Here is a 7543-nt window from a genome sequence, read left to right as displayed (position 1 = left end):
ACTTACCCAGTTATGTTTTTCAAACAGATGTCTCAGAGTTTCAAGAAATTTTCTTTGGGAGATTCCTTGAATCATATGTTGCAAATGATACCAATATAGAAGTAGATTGCCACAGAACAAGTAACTACTTTCATCATCTGTAGTTCCCAGCCAAAATCTTGAAACGATGTAATCTGCAGTTCTACTTTCAATTTTTGGTACCACAAGTGGAACACTCAAATGCGGTGGATTTCACATCGAATCTATAAGACTATATTACTTTTATTTCTAATAGAAAAATTGCTGCTTATACATGGCTTCCAGACCTTTGGTTGTGAATACGGCAACATTCCTACACCCAGGTACACATTTTAGATCTGTAAATTTACATTGTCCACAAGTCAGGGGAAGTAAACATGGAACTGAAACATCTAATTGTGAAAATTTTAAATTATGTAAATGGGAAAAGTGTATATACATACTACAAGGTAAGTAAAAGAGTTATACCATACAAGTTTTTAAGATTTCACCCTTCGAAGAGAAAAATTCTTCTTGATTCAGGAATCTGTTGCATTTTTCAACAGTAAACACTCTGTTGTAGAATAGAATTTTAGTGTGAGTATTTATATCACATTCTATACACAAATGAAATCTGCAATCAATGCAGCGTACAGCTGCATCAGCATTGTGACAGCTTTAGCATTTTTGCTTTTAGAGTGCCTGAGAAGCAACAATATTTTCCTGTAATTTGGGTCTAAAATTGGCCCATTCATTCTCTATCTTGCTGACTCTTTTTCCCCAATCTCCAACTACATTTTTTACTTCCGTAACTTTTTTCACACTCCTAAACGTCTTCTTTGTCAAGTCTAACTGTGACTGTAGTTGGCTTGTGATATCTGTTAATCTTTAAAAAGTTGTTGTTTCAAATGTTTCTTGGACTGAAACAGGATTATCGTTATATTGAGCAGGCAGTTCACTAATTAGGTCTTGACCTACAGTGCCAAGCAGTTCCAAAGCTTTTTTTCAAACAAAAAAGTTTGAAAAAAGTTGAAACAAAATTTCTACGATTCCGTTTTGCGGCTCACCGCAGTACTGGATGTTACTGAGGAAACGAAATCGAAGAAACTTTTTTCAAACTTTTTTGAGTATCATTTTTTCATACAAATTTCACGGAATTCGATAGATCTCGACGAGTTCTATTCATTTCCGTAAAATTTATAATGTTTTGTTAATTGGTTTATTCAAAAACTAATTATGAAATTTTGCGCTTTTTGGGGGAAGGGGGGGACGCCCAAAACCAGATTCTTACAACCTCTCGTTCGACCATTTAGAACGACATTTTCTTACAAACTTGGTGCATTTCTGAAAGCCTATTTTGTCGTGCATCTAATGGTGCTATCGAATTTATTTTTAATCAAGTTTTTATTGCTTAATTTCTAGAAAAAATATACCACTATCAGAAGGCATTACTAGCTCTAACTAGTAGCACATTTTGGGAACAGAGGACTTTTGACGAAATTCAAATGTATTTACGATGCACTACTCGACTACTATGATTCTTTATTTTGATTTATTTAGACTCATTTTATTATGGACTCATTTACTGTGGTAAAATTATTGAGGACCCATAAAAAAAATCTTCTTGGCACGTACTTTGCGCACGCGTAAGTAGAACATTTTAATAAAATGAAGACACCGATAGAAATCATGAGAAAACAACTTATTTCAGCGGTAATGAAGAAAGTATTTTGCAAATGTAACCTAAAATTTTTTGGCAATAGAAGATTACTGCCTAATTCATTGCAATAGAATCGTCCACCGTTGAATCATCAATCTCTTTTGCATCACAATTATCAATGTTTTCACCAAAATCAGCCTCATCGTCGCTTAAAGGTTCCTCGTTGTCATCACTACTTTCACAATCGTTTTCATCGGGCACGGGCACACCTAAATTACACAACAAAGAAAAAATTGTAAGGTCCATAAAATGTAATGCATATATATAATATATACCTTGATGAAACACTTTTCCACCGCAGTTTACAAAGTGAGTTGGCAGAAGTATTTTATAGTGGTTTTCACTGAAGAGAGAACGTCGATGGAAGTAGTTGAATGTAGCTTCTGGTCACACTCATAGCAATATATGTCACAACAAGTATTGCATTTAGTGTAGAATTTTAAGTTCACGGAGCAATGACTGCAAATGTTTTGCACATAGCCTTTAGAAATTATGATTGGTTTGTAAAATTCTTCTAGAGAACTTTCCCAGTCATTCATTCTCTCTGCCAATCTTTCCTTCCAAGTCTTACGTGTCCTTCCATGTTGATGGTAGGAATTTCAGTTCCAGCTGTTTTAACTGCTTCACTTAACAATTCCATGGTCTGCGCCTGATCTTTTAGCAGCTTTCTTCTTTCAAGGTTGATATTTATGTTGCCTAGGTCACTTGCAGCAGTCATGACTTCAGTGTTGTTCTCGTCAACAAACAATGTATCAATACTATCCAAACGTTCTTGGGGTTCTTCAGCTTTCTCACCATGGTTGTCAAGAGCACAGGCAGCCATGACTTCAGTGTTGTTTTCTTCAAAATCACAGGTTAATAATTCAGCTTTCTTTTTTACTTGATTTGCCTTTTCACTTTTTGGGTTTCCTTGAGTTTTGTAGTCACCCAATTTAACGATGCCTGTTCCGACAAAAGACTTTTTCAGTCGCTTCAATCTTGAAAACTCGTTCCCTCTTTTGCGACGAGCCTTGTACTTTTTTTCTGAATCAGCACTCCTCATTTTAATCCCAACTTAGTTTTTTGTTTTTTTTATTTTTTTGTATTTAGGCGCCACTGGCCATGGCTGTTTGCCACTGGTTGCAGTTTACGGGCCACCTGGTGAAGCCCTTACACACCGCTGTTTCTGTTAATATACATTTACATTTTTCAAACAAGATTTTGGGGTAACAGGAGGGGGAAGTTGTGTTAATGTGGTTGTTTTTTAGTTTTGTTTTTAGTGTTGATCAGGGGGTTTAGATTCTTTCAATTAATTGTGTTTCTATGAGAATTGTAACTAGTTGTTTAGCTATTGCTCCTTGTGTGTGTTTAGGGATGTTGGGGTTGCATCCCATCAGTGTTGGTATGTCTAGGGGCAGAGAAACATTGTTTTTTAACAATGCGTTCGTCAGTTGTGTTCTGGCGTTGGAGTAGTGAGGGCAGTGAAGGAGTATGTGTGTAGTGTCTTCTTTTTCTTCGCATCCGTGTAAGCATTCTGGATTAATGTCCATGTCCGATTTGCTTAAAGTGTTATTAAGTTTGCAGTGGCCACTTTTGAGCCTAAAAAGTGCTGTCTGGATCTTTCTTCTTTTGTGGGTGTGCCAAGGGCACATGCCCATTCTCTGACGGTTGATCACTCCAGTGTTGGTAGAGATTGTTTATAATCTAGTTAAAACTTGCATTTTTAGCAGTCTTTCAGCTACATTTGGGCAGTGGCTCAACTGGTGACCTACGTTTGTGTGGCGTCCGGCGTTGGCTAGATTATATGCTGTTGCATTGCCTTGTATACCTGAGTGGCTTGGTATCCAGTAGAATTTTATTTTGGGGCCTGCTGAGTTGAAATTGACTATTTGATTTATTATTTTAGGTATTGTGTTGCTAGCTGTCCATTTGAAGTTCCTGATTGCCTCTATGGCTGCTTTGGAGTCGCAGTAGATGGTGATCATGTTCCAGTCTTGGTGGTATACGTGGGCCAGGGCTTGATTGATGGCTTCTAGTTCAACGTTGAAGCTGTTTGTTGATTCAGACAGCAGGAATGATTCTTTTATTTTCAATTTATGTATGAAGAATGCGCATGTTGACTTCCTGCTTGTCATGCATGTGGATCCATCCGTGTATATGGACAAGTGGTCTGGTGGTTCATCTTTGTTGATTGCTCTGAAGGTTGCAGACGTAAGGTGAGTGTTTTGTTTTGCTGCTGTTTTGCTCATAGGGAACAATTCGACGGGGATAGAAAATAGTTGCCATGGTGGTATGGGATCCGTGTATGGTTGATCGGATGGTTTGTTTCTTGGATGAATTTTGTTTGATAGCTTTAGCTCTCTTAGGTGGCGAACGGTTGATGGGGTGCTTCTGGTTTTCCACTCCTTGTTAGATTTTGACAGATAGTAGATTGTTGAGTATGCTGGATTCCATGGTTTGCTGCATAGCTTCATTAGCTAACTTTTGGCTAGTAGGTCCCATCTTTCTTTGAAGTTATTCCTGTTTCTGCCTGCATTAGTGCTATGGGGGTTGATCTCATGCCTCCTTGGATGAATCTTAATATGCTGTTATGATTTGTTTCTAGTTTTTGGATTCTTGTTTTCGGGGCTGATGAGATGACTGCGGCTCCATAGTCTATTTTGCTGCGGATGATTGCTGTATAAATACGGAGGAGGAGGGTAGTTTGCAGCGGGTGTTTGCCATAGGTAAGCATTTTCATTAGGTTGGCTCTTTTTTGTATGCCATTGTTTATGTGGTTGGTGTGATGGTCCCATGATAGCTTGGAATCAAACAAGATGCCTAGAAACTTGTACTGTTTGCTTTCTTTGATGCGTTCGTTGTTGATGAGTATGTTTAGTTCTCGTTCTTTTTTTGTTTTCCTCGTGAAGGTGAAAGCTGCACATTTGGTGGTTGAGAGTTCAAGTTTCCAGTGTTTGGTCCAGCTGTCTATTATGTCGAGGTATGGTTGTAAGGCGGTCTCAGCTTGTCGTTTGATAATTGTGGTGACGTGGATTTCTATGTCGTTTGCAAATAGGGACGTTTTGCAGCCGGCTACTGGTGGCGGAAAGTCAGCCATCGTGATATTGAAGAGTATTGGGCTTAAGACGCACCCTTGGGGGACGCCTCTATTAAGATATCTTTCTTCGGACATGTTGTTTTCCATTTTGACAGTAATACTTCTGTTGGTTAGGAAGTTTTGGAGCCAATTAAGTATGTTCCCTTTGATGTTCAATTTGGATAGTTTGTAGATTAATCATGTTATCCATGTGTTGTCATAGGCCTTTTTCAGATCCAGGAATACTGCTGTGGTGGATTTCTTTTCATTGAAGCCGCTGATGATATCGGATTCGAGACGAACTATGTTATCGTTGGTAGTGCACCCACTTCTAAAGCCTGTTTGGAATTTTGGAAGGTATTTGTGTTTCTCTAGGTGCCATTGGAGTCTATTATTAATAATTTTTTCCATTATCTTGCAGAGGCATGAGGTCAGCGAAATTGGCCTGTCCGAGTTGGTATCTTCTGGAGGTTTATTTGGCTTTAGGATTGGGATGACAAAACCAGTTTTTGGGTCCTGACTCACGGAACCACTGGTGCTTCTCCTTGATCACGTCACTCAGTGGATAGTTGTCCTGCCACCTGCTCAGTGCTGTCCTCGAGAATGAAAATTCTGCATTGTCACAGAGTTTGTTGTCCCTACAGCGATTTTACCACCCGTTCTTCTTACCGATGCAGCCAGTCTCCAACGTCGTCATGATCTCCTCCTGCAAAGTCGGGTGAGGCTTGGAACTTAATCTGCGCCGCAAAAGCTATGGGTGGGTTAAGAAATTGCGTTAACCTAATTGGATCCCGCCCTGGTTCCCGTGCTGCCTGAAGGCCTCGCGTTACCCGTTTACCTCGACTTGCCGACCTTTCACTAGATGCTGGTCGATTTCTCAGTTCCCTTATCCTACTACTTACTGCCGACGAACTTCTTCTGAATGCTCCGAAATCCAACTCCAGCTGTGGTTTGTCGTCGTCTCCGTCTACTCCTTGTACGTCCTCCTTCCCTTCCATGTCCGCTTCAATGATAGTCAGTTGATAAACCATTTGAGTTGATCATCTGGTCCTTACTTCCCCCGACCGCTCTTGGTCCGATAGCCTCACTTGCTCTTCCGCTTCACAATCCTGCGACAGAGGAATCCTTGGCCAGATACAGCACCTTTCTTCCCTCGACCGCTTTTGGTCCGATAGTCCCAAAAAACTATTTCAACCCCATATCGAAAAGATATTTAGTTTTGATATCCACCGATTATTCACAGGATGTATGCGCATTCACGCATCAAAAAAGACGAATTTGTTATTTACCTATTTGAGAAAAGTATCCTATTTTGATCCTCATAGCTGTATTTCACGCTTAAACATAGAACGCATCTTAATTCAGCATAAGAATAAAAGGCAATAATGCTGAAAAAATACTTTTCAAACCAAACCATAGGTTTTCCGGCCAGAGGTTTTTTTAGAAAGAAAAATCCTTGGGACTATCAGGGAAATAGAAGAAACGTTTGAACGAGTAAGGGAAACCAGAAGGAGTATAAATGACGGAGTAAAAATTCCTTTCGGGCCAAGAGGACGCAAGCTGATTTTTCTAAAGTTTGATCAACCTTCGTGGAGCGCAGTACAGTAGTCGGGTATAGGCAGTAGACATAGTACAATAAGTCCGCTCTAAGCAAGATACCGAGATACGGAGTCTGGAAGGGGAGTAATTTGTGCGACGGTATAAAACAATGCTACTTAGGTCCAGTTCCTAAAGTTGAGGTACAAAGAAAGATACGTGAAACGTTCACTGAAGGGTAAATGCGTTTTTTAAGAAAATAAACGTCGAAAAAAGAAATTACAAAGAAAAAGGGGACGTATATGAAACGAACTTGTAGTGTGTAAGTGTAATAAAATAAGTCGTTTTTGGTTCTTCACACTATTGCCATATTTGCTTCAATATTGCTGTTTTAAGCCATCGGCAATAAACATCGAAGATTCACAAGTATAAATTTTTTATATAATCTATTTCTCTTACACAATCTCAGTGAGATTGGTTAGTTCTCTTTTTTTTCAATTTTGTTCCATAATCGTTGCTGCCTACATTGCCGGGGCCGTATTCTAGCCTTGGCTTAAGCACAGAATGTTTTCTTGACTATATTTTTCTTTTTTTTTAATTCTTGCCTGAATTTACTGAAAACCGTATTCAAGCCTTTTTTTGCTTAGATTTTCTACTTAAGAAATTTTTTAAACTTGTCTGTTTATGTTTACGGTAGAAAATTTTTGTACGTCAACTAATAGTTGGCCTTCAGCAATTTTTTTTATTATGTGCTTTGAATCATGCTAAACGCTACTGTTGTCCTAGTTTTCCTTAAATATAACATTTTCCGTATGGCAATCTTTTGACTTTTAATTTTCTAAACCGTAGCATCTAGTGGTGTAGTGAAAAAATATGAATAACATCGACGAGCTAAAACGCCATCTTGAGCTTTTGAACAACGTCCTAAATAGTAACATTGAGAGTAACGTAAGTGAGGATGAATTATATGAAAGACGAATAGAAGTGAGAAGAAGAATGGTTTCGTTTTACAGTCAACGGGCTGATATTTTCGATCTTTTTGACAATGATCAAATTTACAAAGTATAGACCACTTTCGACTTGCTTCGTATCCGCTTAGCCAAAAGTCGTGCGGCTAGTCGACTAGTACGCACCGTGGCGGGGGATAGCCGAAACATGCTGCAGACTTGGCTAGATTGAGCCCATGAACTTAGCAGTTGTTTGTCTTTTACTGCAGTCTGCTAGTGTATCAAAAG

At 39.0% G+C, this 7543-nt stretch overlaps 1 long non-coding RNA gene across 1 annotated transcript; it reads left to right on the top strand.

Annotated features, from left to right (window-relative positions):
• Nucleotides 1-3180: 3180 nt before the first annotated feature.
• On the top strand, nucleotides 3181-7111 carry LOC116920655. The gene is made up of 7 exons (XR_004392802.2): nucleotides 3181-3536; nucleotides 3603-3912; nucleotides 4302-4422; nucleotides 4606-4676; nucleotides 4752-4927; nucleotides 4996-5129; nucleotides 5194-7111. It is a non-coding gene; the product is annotated as an uncharacterized LOC116920655 (long non-coding RNA).
• Nucleotides 7112-7543: the final 432 nt, after the last annotated feature.

The sequence above is a fragment of the Daphnia magna genome, linkage group LG4, assembly GCF_020631705.1.
Source record: "Daphnia magna isolate NIES linkage group LG4, ASM2063170v1.1, whole genome shotgun sequence".
NCBI classification, from domain to species: domain Eukaryota; kingdom Metazoa; phylum Arthropoda; class Branchiopoda; order Diplostraca; family Daphniidae; genus Daphnia; species Daphnia magna.
The sequence above is the reverse complement of the archived record's forward strand: the minus strand, read 5'-3'. Positions and strand labels throughout refer to the sequence as shown.